Source organism: Oncorhynchus kisutch, linkage group LG18 (genome assembly GCF_002021735.2).
Source record: "Oncorhynchus kisutch isolate 150728-3 linkage group LG18, Okis_V2, whole genome shotgun sequence".
Lineage (NCBI taxonomy): Eukaryota > Metazoa > Chordata > Actinopteri > Salmoniformes > Salmonidae > Oncorhynchus > Oncorhynchus kisutch.
Genome location: NC_034191.2, coordinates 73,976,877 through 73,999,662, shown reverse-complemented (window position 1 = coordinate 73,999,662; position 22,786 = coordinate 73,976,877). Strand labels below are relative to the sequence as shown.

The window sequence follows — 22,786 nt, the reverse complement described above, 5'->3', positions numbered from 1 at the left end:
ATAACCTTAGTGTAACAACAGTTTTAGTAAGTAATATTGAAGTCGTGCACAATTTTCAGTTTCTATTTAGGTTTATGTCGCCCATTCATTGTCAGAGACACAGTAGGACCCAAAAGCATAATCAGTGCTCCAACTCAGTAGGACCCAAAAGCATAATCAGTGCTCCAACTCCCCCTTGCACTGGTCTGGAGTGATGAAGTGGTGACGCAGGGTAGCGTACTAAACCACAAATGATCTCTAAGTCCCGCAGCATAATCGCAAAAACTTTCAGTGGAGCAAACACTTTACGCAAAGAATTACAAACCATTCAACATTGTTAAAAACGAACACGATACAACTAAAACTATACACTTAAAACAGACGAGGTCACTGAAATGTTTTGCGAAGAGCGAAACCCAAGCCAGTACTGCAATACTGAAGTAATTAAGTTAAAAAGATGATATGCATGATAGAATCCACTGTCAAACTTAAAGGGATAGATAAACAAGTCTTACAACGCATTATAACTGCATCGTAATGCATTTTACCTGCACAATTTAAGAGAAGTGTAACAGCATTGTTTTGAATGCTTTACAGTCAGTAGGATATGTAAAATGACGGTACAAAATGTCTCATAACCGGACTGTAGACTATACAATGTGCAAGCCAACTGTAAAGACGAATAGTTGACTTCTGATATCAAGTGTTCATGAAAATAGATAAAACATACGCTCAGTTTCCAAATAACCCCTCATCCATCAGCAATAAGCATTTACCATTCAGAAAGGGGGGGGGGGGAAGTGTTCCCTTCGCTCATATCACATGACATATTCACATCCAAGTCCAAGTTACAAACTGACGCTTTACAGTTCGGGACAATGATATCAGGTCTCCACCAATCTCCTTATAATGTGAGATGACATACCGGCTTCACTTGACAGCAGAAGCCAAATGTACAAACTTAGCAATGACTTTACCAAGCCAGTGCAACATTCTCTATAATAGAGATATTGAAGGCACAGCGTAGATTAGAATATGGTTCCACGCATGTTGTCAGTTAAGATATAATTTACTAAACTCAACCGAGGCAATAAAAGTCACAGTTTAGGCAATTTGTTATCGTTGAATAGGTTCTTCCACTGGTACACAAACTGAAGAGGCTTCTCAAGCCAAAACACTTTATTCATGTTTTATCTGTGTGCTACAACAGGAAGTGTTATGTGGCAGCTATATTGCGGCGTGAAAAGCAGAAAGCATATGAACTACTTTCCGACACGGACATCAAAATAAACACCTCAACAATATAACCTTTAATCTGACTTTTTTGACAATCACAAGACAAGATACAAACATCAGTCACCTTCAAAACAAATGAAGTATTGAATAGAAATAATTAAATATATAACAGCAGCAAGTCCATGTTGTTGCTGTGATGATATAGAACAGGGGTATTCAACTCCTACCCTACGAGGTCCAGAGCCTGCTGGTTTTCTGGTCTACCTGATAATTAATTGCACCCACCCGATGTTCCAGGTTTAAATCAGTCTCTGATTAGAGGGGAACAATGAAAGAAATGCAGTGGAACTGGCTTAGAGGTCCAGTTGAGTTTGAGGGCTCTATGAAATATTATACATAAGGGTCTATTTTCTTAGTGGTATTTCTAACGAGTAGTGTTTCACTAAGTAATATATTATACATTAGGGTCTATTTTCTTAGTGGTATTTCTAACGAGTAGTGTTTCACTAAGTAATATATTATACATTAGGGTCTATTTTCTTAGTGGTATTTCTAACGAGTAGTGTTTCACTAAGTAATAATAATTGAATGACCAGAGAACTAAAGGGGGGAAAAGCTGTTTGATAAAGCAACAATACATTGTTTAAGGCAGCCCCCGCACCTCTCTGATTCAGAAGGGTTGGGTTAAATGCTTTACCACACACTGATTAGGAATCCCCTTTTCCTTTTCCTTGTTTGTGAAAAAGGGTTGGGTCTTCTGGGGGTGTGTGTGCTGGGGGTGTGTCTGCTGCTATTTTAGTTTAGGCATATGTATTCTTGTTTTGTTACTTTAGTGAAGTTTAACTGTGGTAACATTTTACTGCATTACAGTCATACAAACAAGCCCTTACATTCTTTACTCAACAGGTGTATTTTATTCCCAATTTACATTTTTTTTTTTTCAGTTTTCTTCAAGTAAATTATGAATGTGCATCTACTTGTATCTAATCATTGAAAAGGATAAGGTTTTGACAATTATTAGTAGGGGTGAATGATTGTTAGAATAAGAACACAATTTGAATAATTAAGAATCAGATATTATTTTATATTTTACATTTTCTGGATAGTTTGTGTTACAGTGACATTTAGAAAACACGAAACAAGTTGCCATGTAGGCCTAAGGTTTTATAAACAAAATATGAGAAGCTTTATAGGCTACACATGGTCAGTTCAAATAAACAGAAAATGATTGTTGTTAAACAAAATGTCGAGGTAATCTAAATGTTAGAGCCAAAACCACTTTGTAAGGTGCCAAGATGAAACTGAAACTCCAGCCAACTAGAAAACAGCTTGAAAGAGAAAACAGTTCTGAAGTCAAGGAAATAAAAACAATGTAGCGAAGCTTCATCAAACAACTTCTTACCATTGTTTACATGTCTCCTCGCACAAGGACAGATGCAACTCATCACGTAGCTACCAAAAACGCTAACGTGCAGAGGAAACATTTCCGAGAACAGTCAGAAAATTATAGTTTCACTTAGCTTGACTGCCGTGCTACGCATTGTGTTTACACTATCTCGTATCACTTGTTTGGAAAATGTTTCAGCAATAAATTGACGAATTCATAGACATAGTTGATTTTACTTAATTTAGTGTGTCAGTAGTTGACGGAAGGGGCATATTATATGTTCGTTTGCTTCATAGGAGAAAACATGAGAGATTAGCGCGAGAATAGCCATCTCAACACATCTGAAAACGATGGGAAAACCCGACACGCCATTCGAATAGTTTTCGTCCTACAAAATGCAGCTCTTCCATAGTGTGTGCTTGGTCATATTTTAAAAACAAAGTACAGTAACCCAGCGGTTGTATGAAATTATGAATTCCTTACCAACACGGCTGTCGTTTTGCCCCTCAATGTTGTGACAGGAGGAATAGGGTTCTCTCGCTGCGGTTGTGCGCATGCTCTCGAACAGCCCTCTACTGGAAGACTCATAACTAAATATTAGATGGCGATTGAACAGGTGTGAAATATGGTGGATGGGCAGACGATAAGGAAAAGGTGGGCTACAAGACAAGGATTGTATAACAGTCCATACTTTCTTGTAAATATAATTGGATATTAATTATAAAATACTAACCTACTGTCAATAAATCAATACAAATTTGACAATTTCATGTAATGGAATTGAATTTCATGCAATCCTGAAATTCCTAACATTTTTAGCAGAGTGGTCTATACATTACACCCGAGTTAAGAATAGAATAGACAGTTAGAATAAACATAATTCCATATAAATGGTGAGGAATTTCACGGAATTCCTATTACTCAAATTTTACTCCGATTTTTAAATCTGGCCTCTCTTTGGCTTCCTCTTATTTCAATTCAAACTTGAACTATTGAATCTATTCCTGGACACAAAGATGGGTTCATAAGGAAGATAGAATGGGTTCATAAGGAAGAAGATAGAATGGTTTCAAATGAAGATATAATAGGGTCATAAGAAGATTGAATGGATTCATAAGGAGATAGAATGGGTTCATAAGGAGATAGAATGGGCTTATAAGGAAGAAGATATAATGGGTTCACAAGGAGATAGAAGGAGTTCATAAGAAGATAAAATGGGTCCATAAGGAGACATAATGGGTTCCTGAGGAGATATAATGGGCTCATAAGGAGATAGAATGGGCTCATAAGGAAGAACATAGGATGGGTTCATAAAGAATGCGATATAATGGGTCCATAAGGAGATATAATGGGTTCATAAGGAGATATAATGGGTTCATAAGGAAGACGATAAAATGGGTTCATAAGAAGGTAGAATGGGTTAATAAAAATATTTGCACATAATGACCTGTGGCCAGACTCCTGTTATGTTGTGAACTAGATAAGTCATGTAACCTGCACACAAAGACTGATGTAGCTAGTGTAAATTATATTTGTATGACTCTGCTCTTTCTATCTCCATACAAACACCTAAACAACATCCCTGCTGTACTTCTGCCAGGTCGCATAAGTAATTCATGATCACTCTCCTTGTTCTGTTCGTAAAGCAAGGGTTGCCCTGGTGACTGGCTGCAGCAATGCAGAGGCCTGAATAAAATATTATGCTACAGTAATTTTAAATAAATAATGGAATTTGACATGTTTCTTATGTAACTCTCTATTGTAGTTTCTGGTTCTGTGCCCTTGTTGCCAATTTAAACAACGCTCGTCATCATGATCTATCATATGACTGACTGTTCCAATCAAGTCCAATTGATGGCCCGTGGAGCTGTCATTTAAAGCCTTTTCCTTTCCTTCTAGTGGGCATTGGTGTAAAGTACTTAAGTACAAATACTTTAAAGTACTACTTAAGTAGTTTTTGGGGTATCTGTACTTTTACTTTACTATTTATATTTTTGACAGCTTTTACTTTTACTTCACTACATTCCTAAAGAAAATAATACACTTTTTATTCCATACATTTTTCTTGACACCCAAAAGTACTCGTTGCTTTTTTAATGCTTAGCAGGACAAGAAATTGGCCCAATTCACACACTAATCAAGAGAACATCCCTGGTCATCTCTACTGCCTCTGATCTGCTGGACTCACTGTGTGTGCCCCTGGCTATCTGTAAATAAATCAATATAATAATAACAAATTGTGGGGTCTGGTTTGCTTAATATAAGTAATTAGAAATGATTTGTACTTTTTACTTTTGAATACTTAAGTATATTTAAAACCAAATATTTTATATTTTTTGTCAAGTAGTATTTTACTGGGTGACTTTCCCTTCTATTTGAGTCCTTTTCTATTAAGTTATCTTTACTTTTACTCAAGTATGACAATTGGGTACTTTTTCCACCTCTGCTGGTAGGTGTATCAACCATAGAAATATAAGTACTAGAAGAGGAAAAAACCCTCAGACCACGACCATGGATGTTCTAGTTTTTCTATTTCTATCCTGTCGGCTCACACCTCAATGCTTATTACATCAGTGCCTCACCTTGCACCAGAGTACCATGAATATTTCAATTTAGAGATATCCAGAGAAAATAAGGAGTTCTCTAGTTAACACTGTTGGATAGATTTACTGCTGTCGCTCCTCTCTTGAGCTTAATAGAGGGGTGAGTACAAAGCCCAGTTAAATGCACTAAACATCCATTTTGCACTATACTTAATTCCGGGCTCCCTCTAGGATCTATGGAGGAAATCAGCCCACTCAGTGTTTGTTTTGTGGAATATAGCCAATTGCTTGAACTTGCTCAAACAGATACATAGGCCTTCAAAAAGACCAAGGCACTCTTCATATAATTAATTAAAATGCCTTTATTTGTATGGCATGTAACATGTAACATGTATTATTTTAATTAATTATATGAAGAGTGCCTTGGTCCTCCTTTCTTTTTGATGACCAATTCACCCTTTTTACCAAAGAGCACCTTCTGTCTACCAAAATGTATTTTTATGTACCTTAGTAGCACTTCCCTTCCTCCTCTTTCTACTAGATACATAGGCCTAGTGGTTTTCAACCATAGACCAAACAACTACTGCCAAGAAAGAGTAGGCTTAGAGATCAAGAAGTGTTCTAGCTTCTTCTCTGAGCAAAACTGATAGTTAACACATCGATTGTAGTATCTGCACTTAGCAAAATCTATTGATCCTCTCCCTCACAGGGAATAATGAATTATGCAAGGATGTTTCCCCAAGGCTTCTGACACAGCCGGACCCTGTGGAGTTCACACTGGTAATGGACAAAAGGACAAAAGACATGCCTAGGATTCCCCTCAACTTTCCCAGTTGCTTTGAATGTTCAAAATCATAGTGTAAGTACACTTCAAAGGATGCTCCAACTTTCAAAACAAGTCCTTTTTGGCTAGCCACAACCGTAAACCAACATGCCAGCTGTTTACCTCGATAGCACACTCAGTAATTTGTTGTTTCAACGTAATTTGTCAACTTGTGACATGGAAACTACGTGGAAAATACATGGGATTTTTTAAAAGTAATCACCATTAAACTGTTGTTTCGAGGGTGAAATTTCCACCACAGTATTGTGTCACCATGGTAATCAATTTTCAACATCAACAAACCTGTAGAAGTTGTACCTTTGAAACAACGTCAGACCTTCAACGTAATATCCACTATAAGAAAAAAAACTATTAGCTGGGCATTGCCTCCTACTGGAGAGGTAATCTTTCTACAGCTATCCCTTTGGTCTCACTGTCAATTACCACATTTTTATCTGCAGACTCAAACAGCCTTGGTTTCTCAAATGACTGCCTCGCCTGGTTCACCAACTACTTCTCAGATAGATTTCAGTGTTTCAAATCGGAGGGCCTCTTGTCTGGACCTCTGGCAGTCTCTATGGGGGTGTCACAGGGTTCAGTTCTCGGGCCAGCTCTTTTCTCTGTATACATCAATGATGTCGCTCTTGCTGCAGGTGATTCTCTGATCCATCTCTACGCAGATGAAACCATTCTGTATACTTCTGGCCCTTCTTTGGACACTGTGTTAACAAACCTCCAGACGAGCTTCAATGCCGTACAATTCTCCTTCCGTGGCCTCCAACTGCTCTTAAATGCAAGTAAACTGTAAACTCTCCTTCGAGACTCACATTAAGCATCTCCAATCCAAAATGAAATCTAGAATTGGCTTCCTATTTCGCAATAAAACATCCTTCACTCATCATGCCAAACATACCCTCGTAAAACTGACTATCTTGCCGATCCTTGACTTCGGCGATGTCATTTACAAAATAGCCTCCAACACACTACTCAGCAAATTGGATGCAGTCTATCACAGTGCCATCCGTTCTGTCACCAAAGCCCCATATACTACCCACCACTGCGACCTGTATGCTCTCGTTGGCTGGCCCTCGCTTCATATTTGTCGCCAAACCCACTGGCTCCAGGTCATCTATAAGTCTTTGCTAGGTAAAGCCCCGCCTTATCTCAGCTCACTGGTCACCATAGCAGCACCCACCCGTAGCACATGCTCCAGCAGGTATATTTCACTGGTCAGCCCCAAAGCCAATTCCTCCTTTGGCCGCCTCTCCTTCCAGTTCTCTGCTGCCAATGACTGGAACGAATTGCAAAAATCACTGAGGCTGGAGACCCATATCTCCCTCACTAACTTTAAGCACCAACTGTCAAAGCAACCCAGCCAACTACCTCATCTCCATACTGTTTTCTTTTTGCTTCTTTGCACCCCAGTATCTCTACTTGCACATTCACCTTCTGCACATCTATCACTCCAGTGTTTAATTGCTAAATTTTAATTATTTCGCCACTATGGCCTATTTATTGCCTTGCCTCCCTTATCTACCTCATTTGCACACACTGTATATAGACTTTTTTTTCTCTATTGTGTTATTGATTGTATGTTTGTTTATTCCATGTGTAACTCTGTGTTGTTGTTTGTGTCACACTGCTTTGCTTTATCTTGGCCAGGTCGCAGTTGTAAATGAGAACTTGTTCTCAACCAGCTTACCTGGTTAAATAAAGGTGAAAAAAACATCCAGGGCTTTTAACCAAGCCCAGCGCTGCTTAGCTTTGATATTTGCCACTGACTATTATCAATGTGCAACAGTGAGAAGGATTGTTGAGAAATCTCCACTTCATAGATTCACTGTTGCTTTCGAAGTCATTCCAAAGGGTAGGTTTAACACAAGGGTTCCCAAACTTTTTCACTTAGTTCAGTTCTTTGCACCCCATCACTGTGAGGTATGGTTTGTTTTGTGACACATTTATTTCGGGGGGCTGGTTTTCCTGTAATTTAAGCCTCCCGTCTATGATAGTTTTTTCCTGCCTCACTAATGACACATTTGGCCTATTCCCCCTGCCTGTACTTTAGCCTATTGGATTTCCTGTTATCTACTTATTGCTTGATCTCCCGGACTACATTACCAGCCTTTTCCCTGCCTGTACTGTTGCCTTTTTTGTACCCCCTGTGTATGGCCTTCTGCCTGCCCCTGGACCCAGCTACCTGCCTCTTCCTGTGTATGACCTGCCTGCCCCTGGAACCAGCAACCTGCCTCTTTCTGTGTATGACCTTCTGCCTGCCCCTGGACAAAGCTACCTGCATCCTCCTGTGTATGACCTTCTGCCTGCCCCTGGACCCAGCTACCTGCCTCTTCCTGTGTATGACATTCTGCCTCCTCCTGTGTATGGCCTTCTGCCTGCCCCTGGACCCAGCTACCTGCCTCCTGTGTATGACCTTCTGCCTGCCCCTGGACCCAGCTACCTGCCTCTTCCTGTGTATGACCTTCTGCCTGCCCCTGGACCCAGCTACCTGCCTCTTCCTGTGGTCCTTTACAATAAACACCTGCTGCACCCTTAAACAAGCAAAAAAACAGTTGATTGATATACCGATGCGTCAATCTAGTAAGTAACATAATAAAAAATTTAAAAAAATAAGTTCTCCCACTTAAAAAGATGAGAGAGGCCTGTAATTTTCATCATAAGTACCATTCAACTATGACAAACAAAATGAGAAAAAAAAATCCAGAAAATCACATTGTAGGATTTTTAAGGAATTTATTTGCAAATGATGGTGTAAAATAAGTATTTGGTCACCTACAAACAAGCAAGATTTCTGGTTCTCACAGACCTGTAACTTCTTCTTTAAGAGCTTGCACAATTGGTGGCTGACTAAATACTTTTTTGCCCCACTGTATGTGGGTCAAGTATCGTGACCGATGCGACAAATCCATTTGTTTTTCTTCGACTGTAGCTGCAGCACGATGACGCAGTATTTGAATGAATCATCACTCATGGTAATTCTGTTGCCATCACTACTGTGCTCAGTGTAGGCCACAGACATATAAACACCAACCAAAACAACTATGATAATAACAGGGACACATTGTAGTAAAAGCACAGTACTACATAGTGTAGTGTAGTCACTGCAGCCATACACGGCAGTTAACAATAATGATCAGATTAAATGTCATGGCATCAAATATTTTTCTCAAAGGTAGATAGGAAAATACATGTGGATATAGGACAAACAATGTAATACAATTATTGTACAAATATTGTAAGTACTATAAAAGGCATTGTCTGCATGGACGGCCCATGACAAATGTTTTCCTTGACCCTGAATAAAAGGCAAGGCACAAAGACCACAGTATGAAACTCCCTCTGAATTGTATGTCTGGCATCCTTACTCACAATTAAGATTAGATCACATTATTGGTCAATTGCACACAAGGTCCAACTGAAATTTGACTTCCACATTTAACCCAACCCCTCTGAAAGACACACATACAGGACATACACACACATATAGAGGTTTTGGAGAGGTGCGGGGGGCTGCCACACTGGGCGCCCGGGGAGCTGTTGTTGTGGGGGGTTAAGTGTCTTGCTCAAGGGCACAATGGTAGGCAATGGCATCTAGGATTTGATACCAACAACCCTCCGGTTGCCAGCTCACTTCCTGACAGATTTTCCCTACAAACCTCCTGAGCTTTATGCTACAAAGCTCCCCTTCCTTGCCCTTTGAAGCTTATTGAGATCAACTATTGCCAAACAGAAAAGCCAACAATGGACCAGTAAAGGAAGAGTGACAATATACATTTGACCTTTTGCACATGCCTCGAGCCTGCCTGTGTCTGTGGACTTTAAAACTACAGTGAAATATGAGCCCTTGTAATCTTGTGAACTATTTGGGTCAAATGAGAGTAAAAGGCTATACGGGCACCCCTGAACTGCAAACCGATACTTAATTTCAGAATTGGTGAAAATTAGGTTAGGGTTAAGGGTTTGGTTATGGTAAGGGTCAGTTTACGGTTTCAGTTAGGCATTTTGCAGGTCAGCAGTGTCGTTATAGCCTCTCCCCAACTAGGGCTCCTGTATGGCACAGTAGTGTAAGGCTTTGCATCTCAGTTTTGTCCCTGGTTCGATTCCAGGCTGTATCACATCTGGCTGTGCTTGGGAGTCCCACAGGGCGGCGCATAATTGGCCCATCGTCATCCGGGTTTGTCTGGTGTAGGCCGTCATTGTAAATAAAATAATAATACCAAGGAGGGCCAAAACCTGTCAAGCAGTTGGCACTGCTGTCACCTCTTTTGACCACTAGTTGGTGCCAAGGCCCCAGGGTTGCGGTCTGGAACCACCATTTCGACAGTGCCCAGTGGATATCTTCGGTATTGCAGTTTGACTGAAATCTGTCCCAGAAAGAACATAATTGAATTATTAAAATAATTGTTGCTGAGGCAACAATTATTTTTCCATCACTCACAGCCGAAGATATTTTTTATTTTTATTCATGCTCTAACATCGTGATAGGAAGTGCTGGTTGGTTGATTTAGCTGTCCATGTGCTGGTAGAGTTCCCCGCAGCATGTTCGCACGATACTGCTGTCTGTCCTGTGCACACTGAATGCTAGCAGGCAGGTGTGTAATCCCAGTAAAACCATATATACAGTAGTAAGATGGCAGCTACGTATGCACATTTGAGTAGATTAGCCCTGAAAACAACGGGCACTGTCTCCAGTTCATATATACCTCAATGGTTGGAGTTCCAATACTGCTTCTAGCAGAATAATGCTGCTGTATGTCTCTGCTCTGGTTGCTAGCTTGATCAGAGTTGAGAAAATTATTGGCTGTGCTTACAATAACACAACACAAGGTTGAGGAAGGCAAACCAATGACACCACAGGAAGTAGAATCAGATTTTTACATCTCTGTGTCCACTGTGTCCACTTCCTTCATACTGGACACAGACATAAAAATGGTATGCTCGAGTTCATCTGACTCTGGAGAAGTAGATAAAGGGCCTCATTGCCAAAATCCCAAAGTGTCCCTTTAATCAAAATGGTCAATAATGAATTAAAATGGTATCTAGGAACTGAAACACATAATTGTAGAATCAAATTATAAGACAGAGTCCCATGGCAACATGCTTATTCACATACAATCTGAAACAACACAGTCAAATCATGTTTACTGTATATCCCTCAAACTCAACTCTGGACCTCGAAGCCAGTTCCACTGCATTTTTTCATTGTTCCCCTAATCATGGACTGCTTTTTGACCAGGGATACCAGGTGGGTGCAATTCATTTATTAGGAAGAACAGACCAGCAGGCTCCGGACCTCGTAGGGTAAGAGTTGAGTACCCCTGCTGTATATGATAAACAATCAAGCATAGGCAACAATATAAGGTGTCTGAAAACCCACATATCACAAACCTAATTACTACAAAACCTATTTTACTATGACAATATTGGAAATCCAATGTGTGACAACCCAGTGTCAGACAGCCTACTAAGGATGATTAATCACCAGGAGATGGCAGTATGTACACTGGTAATATTCACCATAATACTGGTTTGCATCTATTCAAATATAGGCCTCTATTGTTACAGACAGCATAATTAATAATTTATTAACTTTTAATTGCATGTGTTTGTGTAATTCCATTCTAGACATTAAAATGAGCCTTTCCTCCCAATTTTCTATCCACCAGCCTCCACTAGTTTGGCTGGCCAATCAGAGACGAAGGGTGACCAACCAAGCAAACACCAAATGTGAAGACCCAGGCACATTAAACCAAGCAATAAATCCATGAAAAAAACAATCCATCAAATGATGTGGTACAACTATAAATCCGTTCTTTGAACGTTGACAGAAAGATACAATACAGAAAACAATGCATTGTTTGCTGTCCATACTACAGTGGGAACACTTGCCCCAAACACTGTTGCTCCTCAAACTCCTCAAACACAAAGAACAAGTGCCCAAGAAACATATTCATTCAGTCTGAAGCGTTATATTGGACTGACAACCAAATATTACCTTGCCGCTGAGATTTAGCGATACAGCAAAAACAGCCTCGCCTATGAGCATGTTAAATTATCCATGAGTGTTTTCTGATGCCTTCATCACCATGCTGTTGCTTTGGGCCAATAATTACCTTTCAGTTTCAAGCCGATAAAATCAGATCAGACGAGGGATGCATCACAAATGGCGCCCAATTCACTTTATAGGGCCCTGGTCAAAAGTAGTGCACTGTATAGAGAATAGGGTGCCATTGGGAACGCAGACTAGTTATGCTGTTGTGCCTCTGCCTATGCTGCCATAGGTTTAATTTCCTCTGACTGACACGGTCCATTTACAATTTTCACTGCCGCTTTTATGACCCGTCGTGAAACTGGTTCAACTGTCAGACTGCATTGGGAAGGTGTAATTTACAGTAAGAAGTTGTTCAAAAGTAATAGTGGGAGAGAGAGGACTATCTTTGAAAGTGTACAAATCTTGTAAAGTGTTATTTCTGTGACTTTCAGGTCATTTACACCTAGGCCTATACTACACAGATAATTTTTTTCAACGAACCCTAAATTACAAACAAAAAAAATACTGTAAATTGCTTCTTTTGTCAGTGTTCACCTGTAAAATATAATTTTCCTGTCAACCATCACCCATAGTGCCATAGAACATCTAGTACACTCTACACCACCTAAGCTTAGTACGATGTATAGATGTCATAAGACCTCATTTTACTGTAGGTCCCTTCCTCGTATAAGGCACACGTGTGGCGTGTGGCGTGTTGCGTGTGGCGTGTGGCGTGTGGCGTGTGGGTAAATCATGTCACATGAACTGGATTTGAACCTTTAATTTAAAGCTTCTTTTATCAAACTGTCATCTTTTTCTTTTTACGCCAGATAATATGGTCCAGCACCACATTCAGAGAATTGTTTTTATTTTTGGTCTTATTCTCATTTCTGTAAAGTTTAAAATAAAGGTTGAAATCCAGGTCATGTGACATGATTAACCAAAACACAGGACCCTACGACTCATACACACACATCCTAGGGTTTAACCTTACTCCTTTAATAGCCAGTAAATACCGTATACTGTATGTCATAGACCTAAATATGGAAAAACTATATTCCCACAACACCTCACCAAAAGCAACTACATTTATTTAGAGATTAGATTGAAATACAGTACCAGTCCAAAGTTTGGACACAGCTACTCATTCAAGGGTTATTCTTTATATTCACTTTTTTCTACATTGTAGAATAATAGCGAAGACATTAAAACTATGAAATAACACATGGAATCATGTAGCCACGCTTTGCCTTGATGACAGCTTTGCACACTCTTAGCATTCTCTCAACCAGCTTCACCTGGAATACTTTTCCAACAGTCTTGAAGGAGTTCCCATATATGCTGAGCACTTGTTGGCTCAATTGGGTTGAGGTCGGGTGATTGTGGAGGCCAGGTTTGATACAGCACTCCATTACTCTCCTTCTTGGTTAAATAGCCCTTACACAGCCTGGAGGTGTGTTGGGTCATTGTTCTGTTTAAAAACAAATGACAGTCCCACTAAGAGCTAACCAGATGTGATGGCGTATTGCTGCAGACTTGCCTAGTTAAATAAAGGTTAAATAAATAAACAAAAAGAATGCTGTGGTAGCCATGCTGGTTAAGTGTGCCTTGAATTCTAAATAAATCACTGACCGTGTCACCAGCAAAGCACCATCACACCACCTCCTCCATGCTTCACAGTGAGATTTACACATGCGGAGATCATCCGTTCACCTACTCTGCGTCTCACAAAGACATGGCGGTTGGAACCAAAAATCTCAAATTTGGACTCATCAGACCAAAGGACAGATTTCCACCAGTCTAATGTCCATTTCTTGTGTTTCTTTGCCCAAGCAAGTCTCTTCTTACTATTGGTGTCCTTTAGTAGTGGTTTCTTTGCAGCAATTTGACCATGAAGGCCTAATTCACACAGTCTCCTGAACAGTTGATGTCCGTTAGTTGAACTCTGTGAAGCATTTATTTGGGCTGCAATAGCTGAGGCTGGTAACTCTAATGAACTTATCCTCTGCAGCAGAGGTAACTCTGGGTTTTCCTTTCCTGTGGCGGTCCTCATGAGAGACAGTTTCATCATAGCGCTTGACGGTTTTTACGACTGAAATTTTCCAGATTGACTGACCTTCATGTCTTAAAATCATGATGGACTGTTGTTTCTCTTTGCTTATTTGAGCTGTTCTTTCCATAATATGGACTTAGTCTTTTACCAAATAGGGCTATCTTCTGTATACCAGCACCACCTTGTCACAACACAACTGATTGGTTCAAATGCATTAAGAAGGAAAGAAATTCCACAAATTAACTTTTAACAAGGCACACCCGTTAATTGAAATGCATTCCAGGTGACTACCTCATGAAGCTGGTTGAGAGAATGCCAAGGCTGTGCAAAGCTGTCATAAAGGCAAAGGGTGGCTACTTTGAAGATTCTCAAATATAAGATATATTTAGATTTGTTTAAAACTTCTCTGGTTGTTACATGATTCCATGTGTGTTATTTCATAGTTTTGATATCTTCACTATTACTCAACAATGTAGAAAATAGTCAAAAACTCTTGAATGAGTAGGTCTGTCCAAGCTTTTGACTGGTACTGTATATAAATGATATGAGCTGCTCTCTCTGTAGTTTTACAAGACAAAAACATTGTGAATGTAATTTTAGGTCAGCACTCCTTTCAAACCCTTTCCACTGATATCAGTCTAATTAAAAGCTTGATCAGATATCTGCCTACTAATGTGTTCTACAGAGGTGAACTAGTGGATAGACGTTATAACAGCACTCAACTTATCTATTGAACAATTAAATACATGAACATTAAAATAAACTTGATGACTATCACGCTCATAACTCCACTATACTTTCAATATGCTGCTTTCAAATAAAACAAAATACCCTGCTCTTGTTTCAGCTTTTAGAATGCATTTGTTTGTCTTCCTTGTCTTCCCGGATCTTCAATCGTTCAAGAAGCAAGCAGATCCGTGGAAAGGAGAGACATTTTTCCAATAAACAAAGTAAAGGTCCTCCCTGTGCTGGTTGGCCTGTGGAGAGTATCCTTGTCTCTCGACAGAGGATGTACTGCTACACACTTTCCATGCCAAAAACAACTCTGTGTACCAAACAATCCTCGCCAGGAGGACTCTTGCTAACAGTAAGTGTGTGTGCGTGAGTGGGGGAGGGAGGGAGGGAGCAACCTTCAAAATGTCACAACAACAAAATAACACATCTTCCTACAGTATTTTAATTAGAATAACATTTCACTGTAAACCTGTGAAATCCTCCGCTTCTTCAATCTAATTCTAACCATCCTGGAATGTAAAATAACTGTCATTGAGCACAACAGACCACACCACTCTATCATGATGACGGAGCTGTTCCTTTTCTAAGGCGTTGTGAGGGCACTTGGCACTAGACCGGGCACCACAGTGCCCTTCACAGTAAAAAAAGGTGGAAATGACATGCATTCCCCCTCTGAACCCGTTATTCTACACCCCCACATTGGGAATGTGTCCAGTAAGTCACACCGTGTCAAAATATGTTGCAACGGGGAAAGAAAATATATATATCTTATTGGTCAGGTTCAGGTAGTACCTCCCCTTGTCAAATCGTCCCCCCCCCCCCCCCACCCCCCCCGACTGAACAGGACCATGATTCAGCCCACACACAATAACAGGGGCATCACCAATACACCCCCTTGTAGCCTGTGGAACAGTAACACTTCCACCCTAATATTACCGTATAGCCGTAATTATAGCTGTGAGGATAATATGTGTCAGGTGGATGACAGTAATGGTACAGTAACAGGACACCTTGGGGGCAGACTGCCTTCAGAAACTCTCCAGGAAACGACTGTTTTCATTGTAAATAATTCTCACTTATCTGAGAGAAAGAATGAAAAAAGAACACGGGTAAAGAACCAGCCATTTTGAGTTATTTGAAACATTTGCTATAGAGATACTGTATATGACAAATTTGAGACATACAGTTGTGGCCAAAAGTTTTGAGAATGACACAAATATTAATTTACACAAAGTTTGCTGCTTCAGTGTCTTTAGATATTTTTGTCAGATGTTACTATGGAATACTGAAGTATAGTTACAAGCATTTCATAAGTGTCAAAGGCTTTTATTGACAATGACATGAAGTTGATGCAAAGAGTCAATATTTGCAGTGTTGACCCTTCTTTTTCAAGACCTCTGCATTCCGCCCTGGCATGCTGTCAATTAACTTCTGGGCCACATCCTGACTGATGGCATTCCATTTTTGCATATTCAATGCTTGGAGTTGGTCAGAATTTGTGTGTTTTTGTTTGTCCACCCGCCTCTTGAGGATTGACCATAAGTTCTCAATGGGATTAAGGTCTGGGGAGTTTCCTGGCCATGGACCCAAAATATCAATGTTTTGTTCCCGAGCCACTTAGTTATCACTTTTGCCTTATGGCAAGGTGCTCCATCATGCTGGAAAAGGCATTGTTCGTCACCAAACTGTTCCTGGATGGTTGGGAGAGGTTGCTCTCGGAGGATGTGTTGGTACCATTCTTTGTTCATGGCTGTGTTCTTAGGCAAGATTGTGAGTGAGCCCACTCCCTTGGCTGAGAAGCAACCCCACACATGAATGGTCTCAGGATGCTTTACTGTTGGCATGACACAGGACTGATGGTAGCACTCGTCTTGTCTTCTGAAGACAAGCTTTTTTCCAGGTGCCCCAAACAATCGGAAAGGGGATTCATCAGAGAAAATGACTTTACCCCAGTCCAAACCCTGTACATTTTGCAGAATATCAGTCTGTCCCTGATGTTTTTCCTGGAGAGAAGTGGCTTCTTTGCTGCCCTTCTTGACACCAGGCCATCCTCCAAAAGTCTTTGCCTCACTGTGTGTGCAGATGCACTCACACCTGCCTGCTGCCATTCCTGAGCAAGCTCTGTACTGGTGGTGCCCCGATCCCGCAGATGAATCAACTTTAGGAGACGGTCCTGGCACTTGCTGGACTTTCTTGGGCGCCATGAAGCCTTCGTCACAACAATTGAACCGCTCTCCTTGAAGTTCTTGATGATCCGATAAATGGTTGATTTAGGTGCAATCTTACTGGCAGCAATATCCTTGCCTGTGAAGCCCTTTTTGTGCAAAGCAATGATGACGGCACGTGTTTCCTTGCAGGTAACCATGGGTGACAGAGGGAGAACAATGATTCCAAGCACCACCATGATTCCAAGCACCGCCATGATTCCAAGCTTCCAGTCTGTTATTCAAATTCAATCAGCATGACAGAGTGATCTCCAGCCTTATCCTCGTCAACACTCACACCTGAGTTGACGAGAGAATCACTGACATGATGTCAGCTGGTCCTTTTGTGTTAGGGCTGAAATGCAGTGGAAATGTTTTTGGGGATTCAGTTCATTTGCATGGCAAAGAGGGACTTTGCAATTAATTAGACAAGAAACACAAACATAAGTCTACTTGACAAATACATACATTTTACTTGGGGATGTTGTATAAGTGATGTGACTCGTGATACAACTCCTAGAAACTGAGATAAAAGTTTGCATGCATATATATATATATATATATATATATATATATGCATGCACACTTTTATCTTGCATACAGTGAGGGAAAAAAGTATTTGATCCCCTGCTGATTTTGTACGTTTGCCCACTGAAAAAGAAATGATCAGTCTATAATTTTAATGGTAGGTTTATTTGAACAGTGAGAGACAGAATAACAACAACAAAAATCCAGAAAAACGCATGTCAAAAATGTTATAAATTGATTTGCATTTTAATGAGGGAAATAAGTATTTGACCCCTCTGCAAAACATGACTTAGTACTTGGTGGCAAAACCCTTGTTGGCAATCACAGAGGTCAGACGTTTCTTGTAGTTGGCCACCAGGTTTGCACACATCTCAGAAGGGATTTTGTCCCACTCCTCTTTGCAGATCTTCTCCAAGTCATTAAGGTTTCGAGGCTGACGTTTGGCAACTCCACAGATTTTCTATGGGATTAAGGTCTGGAGACAAGGATATCCCTACCGGCCAAATCCTCCCTAACCCGGACGATGCTAGGCCAATTTGCGTCACCCCACGGACCTCCCAGTCACGGCCGGCTGCGACAGAGCCTGGGCGCGAACCCAGAGTCTCTGGTGGCACAGCTAGCGCTGCGATGCAGTGCCCTAGACCACTGCTTCACCCTGGAGTACCCTCACCCAAGATTTGACTGTACATGGCCCCGTCCATCGTCCCTTTGATGCAGTGAAGTTGCCCTGTCCCCTTAGCAGAAAAACACCCCCAAAGCATAATGTTCCCACCTCCATGTTTGACGGTGGCGATGGTGTTCTTGGGGTCATAGGCAGCATTCCTCCTCCTCCAAACACGGCGAGTTGAGTTGATGCCAAAGAGCTCCATTTTGGTCTCATCTGACCACAACACTTTCACCCAGTTGTCCTCTGAATCATTCAGATGTTCATTTGTTCATTGGCAAACTTCAGACGGGCATGTATATGTGCTTTCTTGAGCAGGGGGACTTGCAAAATACTTTGACCAGGGCGTGACACTCACTGTATATATATATCATTAAATCGTGACAATATTAAAACTATCCAAACACATACAGATGAGTCAACTATGACTACTGCACAGAAAAGGTCATCACTCTCCCATCAATGTAAACAGTGAGCATCCGTATTAGTGGAGTTTTCTCTCATCACATGGTGCCTTCAACGCCATACGTCTGTGAACCATGCCTGAAGCTATAGAAGCAGTAGGAGTTTGATGGTGATAAATAGACATCGTTTCTGAAAACATGTTTTCGAGACAAGCTGAGCTCCCACTGCTTGGGTCAGGGAAAGCAAATCACTCTGCAATGTGGACATATTTATGTCTGTGGAAAACCAGAGCTCTTCATATTTTCTGATACTGATTACCTCAAAGACAAGGCCAGCATTGGCCACCATATGAGAGTATTGGAAGAAATTGAGTCACATTGTTGTTCAGTGTGTGTGTGTGTGTGTGTGTGTGTGTGTGTGTGTGTGTGTGTGTGTGTGTGTGTGTGTGTGTGTGTGTGTGTGTGTGTGTGTGTGTGTGTGTGTGTGTGTGTGTGTGTGTGTGTCTGTGTGTGTGTGCGTGTGTGTGTGTGTGTGTGTGTGTGGTAGATTTCCGATGAAGATGTGACTGTGTTTACTGCAACACTGAACAAACACAGACAAATCGTAGGCAAAAAAACGACTGCCTTAATCAAACAGGAATTTAAACAGACTGCAACAATATAGCATGCTTATTACAAGAAATTATCATTCCAAGTAACCTACAAGTTTTGTGGTCTTGAGACCTGACAGATGTTCCTTCACTGAACCTCATGTTGGTCAATCATTGGATGATAGAATGAACTTTGACAGCAAAATGTAGGCTACGTGTAAGAGTTGAAACCAGATTACGTTCAGTATGTTGTTTCAACCATGTAAGGGCATTGTTTAGCTAGTAAAAGCCTCGTGCTTACAAAGAAAAACAAGCCCTGACATCTAGACACTTTTAAGCTCTGTGCAATCAGAAATGTCATCCTAAGACGGAAAATCCTGGTTGGCTTGTTTACATTAGTCTGTACGAAACTGGATCTCTGTGTTTGGTGGGTGGCAAGTACATAAAAGTCATAGGGACTAAGCTGAGGAGTAACCTTTTTATCCCTGAGCTCGGAGGGTCTGCTGATTTGTAAAGACAGGTGAAACACAGACAGAAGATATGGGGGGAAACTTCATTTGTCACCATTGAACTGACCAGGACCAAACAAATCACAAGATGGGGTCACTCCAAACAAGAGATCAATCTGTTGGAATTGCAGATAACGTAGGGAGCTAAGAAAACTTCAGTCAGTTGACGTATGGAGGTAATGAAAGTTTAAAACGCAAACAGCCCTGAGATTTCGCTCCAATTTATTTTATTTTTTTCAAAAGTACTTCAGTTACAAAACAGTGTGAAAGTGAGAGACGAGACATGGCTACTTCCTCTACTCTTCCTCTACTCTAATTGCTAATTGTTTTGCCTGTGTCCAAGTAGCCTACTCCAGTGTTGAAATGTCTTCAAACCCTGTGGTTACCAATTTTATTTATTATATTTTGACATATTGTTCTGATATATAATCAAACACAGGCCAACCAACTGGACACAGACATCAGCTCAACAGCTAGATATGATTTACATTTGAATGAGTTGTCAGCTGACATAAATTCAACGTGAATTAAACCAAACATACAGTATAACCATGTCATTGGATTTAGGTTTAAGGTTTGGTGATAAAAAACACAAACATTCTTGAAATTCCTTTACGTTTTCCACATTGATTCAACGTCATCACATTGAATTGATTGAATTTTGGGGTTGAAATTATGTGGAAACAACATTGATTCAACCAGTTTGTGCCCAGCTTGAATGTTTTTCAGCAAATGAAAGGAACTCCGTATCTAGGAATGTCTGTTCGTGGAATGAAGGGTCAGGGTCCAGAGAAGGAGCGTTGGAAAATCTGAACATTCCTGAGGGGAAAAATAGTCTCACATCAAGGAGTGTCCACTCTGTGCCGACCCTCCAATACCCCTCCCCTCTCCCCTTTCCTGTCTTCACACCCCTTCCATCGCCTCTCCCTTCCCCTTCCCTGTCTTCACACCCCTTCCCTCTCCTCTCCTCTCCCCTTCCCTCCCCTTCCCTGTCTTCACACCTCTTCCCTCGCCTCTCCCCTCCCCATCTTCACACCCCTTCCCTCTCCTCTCCCCTTCCTCCCCTTCCCTGTCTTCACACCCCTCTCCTCTCCTCTCCTCTCCTCTCCTCTCCTCTCCTCTCCTCTCCTCTCCTCTCCTCTCCTCTCCTCTCCTCTCCTCTCCTCTCCTCTCCTCTCCCCTCCCCTCCCTGTCTTCACACCCCTTCCCTCGCCTCTCCCCTCCCTGTCTTCACACCCCTTCCCTCTCCTCTCCCCTCCCTGTCTTCACACCCCTTCCCTCTCCTCTCCCCTTCCCTCCCCTTCCCTGTCTTCACACCCCTCTCCTCTCCTCTCCCCTCCCCTCCCTGTCTTCACACCCCTTCCCTCACCTCTCCCCTCCCTGTCTTCACATCCCTTCCCTCTCCTCTCCCCTCCCCGTCTTCACTCTCCTCTCCTCTCCTCTCCTCTCCTCTCCTCTCCTCTCCTCTCCTCTCCTCTCCTCTCCTCTCCTCTCCTCTCCTCTCCTCTCCTCTCCTCTCCTCTCCTCTCCTCTCCCTATCTTCACACCCCTTCCCTCTCCTCTCCCCTCCCTGTCTTCACACCCCTTCCCTCTCCTCTCCCCTTCCCTCCCCTCCCCGTCTTCACACCCCTCTCCTCTCCTCTCCTCTCCTCTCCTCTCCTCTCCTCTCCTCTCCTCTCCTCTCCTCTCCTCTCCTCTCCTCTCCTCTCCTCTCCTCTCCTTTCCTCTCCTCTCCTCTCCTCTCCTCTCCTCTCCTCTCCTCTCCTCTCCTCTCCCCTACCCTGTCTTCACACCCCTTCCCTCTCCTCTCCCCTTACCCTCCCTGTCTTCACACCCCTTCCCTCTCCTCTCCTCTCCTCTCCTCTCCTCTCCTCTCCTCTCCTCTCCTCTCCTCTCCTCTCCTCTCCTCTCCTCTCCTCTCCTCTCCTCTCCTCTCCTCTCCCCTTTCCTGTCTTCACACCCCTTCCATCGCCTCTCCCTTCCCCTTCCCTGTCTTCACACCCCTTTCCTCTCCTCTCCTCTCCCCTTCCCTCCCCTTCCCTGTCTTCACACCTCTTCCCTCGCCTCTCCCCTCCCCATCTTCACACCCCTTCCCTCTCCTCTCCCCTTCCCTCCCCTTCCCTGTCTTCACACCCCTCTCCTCTCCTCTCCTCTCCTCTCCTCTCCTCTCCTCTCCTCTCCTCTCCTCTCCTCTCCTCCTCTCCTCTCCTCTCCTCTCCTCTCCTCTCCTCTCCTCTCCTCTCCTCTCCTCTCCTCTCCTCTCCTCTCCTCTCCCTGTCTTCACACCCCTTCCCTCGCCTCTCCCCTCCCTGTCTTCACACCCCTTCCCTCTCCTCTCCCCTCCCTGTCTTCACACCCCTTCCCTCTCCTCTCCCCTTCCCTCCCCTTCCCTGTCTTCACACCCCTCTCCTCTCCTCTCCTCTCCCCTCCCTGTCTTCACACCCCTTCCCTCGCCTCTCCCCTCCCTGTCTTCACACCCCTTCCCTCTCCTCTCCCCTCCCTGTCTTCACACCCCTTCCCTCTCCTCTCCCCTTCCCTCCCCGTCTTCACACTCCTCTCCTCTCCTCTCCTCTCCTCTCCTCTCCTCTCCTCTCCTCTCCTCTCCTCTCCTCTCCTCTCCTCTCCTCTCCTCTCCTCTCCTCTCCTCTCCTCTCCTCTCCTCTCCTCTCCTCTCCTCTCCCCTTCCCTGTCTTCACACCCCTTCCCTCTCCTCTCCCCTTACCCTCCCTGTCTTCACACCCCTTCCCTCTCCTCTCCTCTCCTCTCCTCTCCTCTCCTCTCCTCTCCTCTCCTCTCCTCTCCTCTCCTCTCCTCTCCTCTCCTCTCCTCTCCTCTCCCCTTACCCTCCCTGTCTTCACAACCCTTCCCTCTCCTCTCCCCTCCCTCACCCCCCTATCCTACTGTGACACCATCTGCTGTTTCCGCTTCCACAACTGCCACTGTGTGTCACTAGGGACAAGAGACAGCACTACCAGCACAGCCACACATTAATACACATCAATACTGCATAGCCAGACAGCAAATTCCCTGTCTTTCTGTTAAATAACTGTTTTTAGTAGATATGCATGATGCCATCATGTAAGCA

At 42.5% G+C, this 22,786-nt stretch overlaps 1 protein-coding gene across 6 annotated transcripts in view; it reads right to left on the bottom strand.

The window, feature by feature from the left end:
• Positions 1 to 3,172, bottom strand: part of LOC109909804 (lethal(3)malignant brain tumor-like protein 4) — a 124,335-nt gene extending 121,163 nt beyond the window's left edge. For 4 of the 6 annotated variants that reach the window (XM_031796773.1, XM_031796774.1, XM_031796776.1 and 1 more), the window contains exon 1: positions 3,086 to 3,172. The gene's annotated coding sequence lies outside the window, so the exon portion shown is untranslated. Of the gene's footprint in view, positions 1 to 2,617; positions 2,971 to 3,085 lie in introns of those variants that run through there. The other 2 variants (XM_031796775.1, XM_031796778.1) reach the window with 2 other exon arrangements.
• Between the last annotated feature and the right edge of the window lie 19,614 nt (positions 3,173 to 22,786).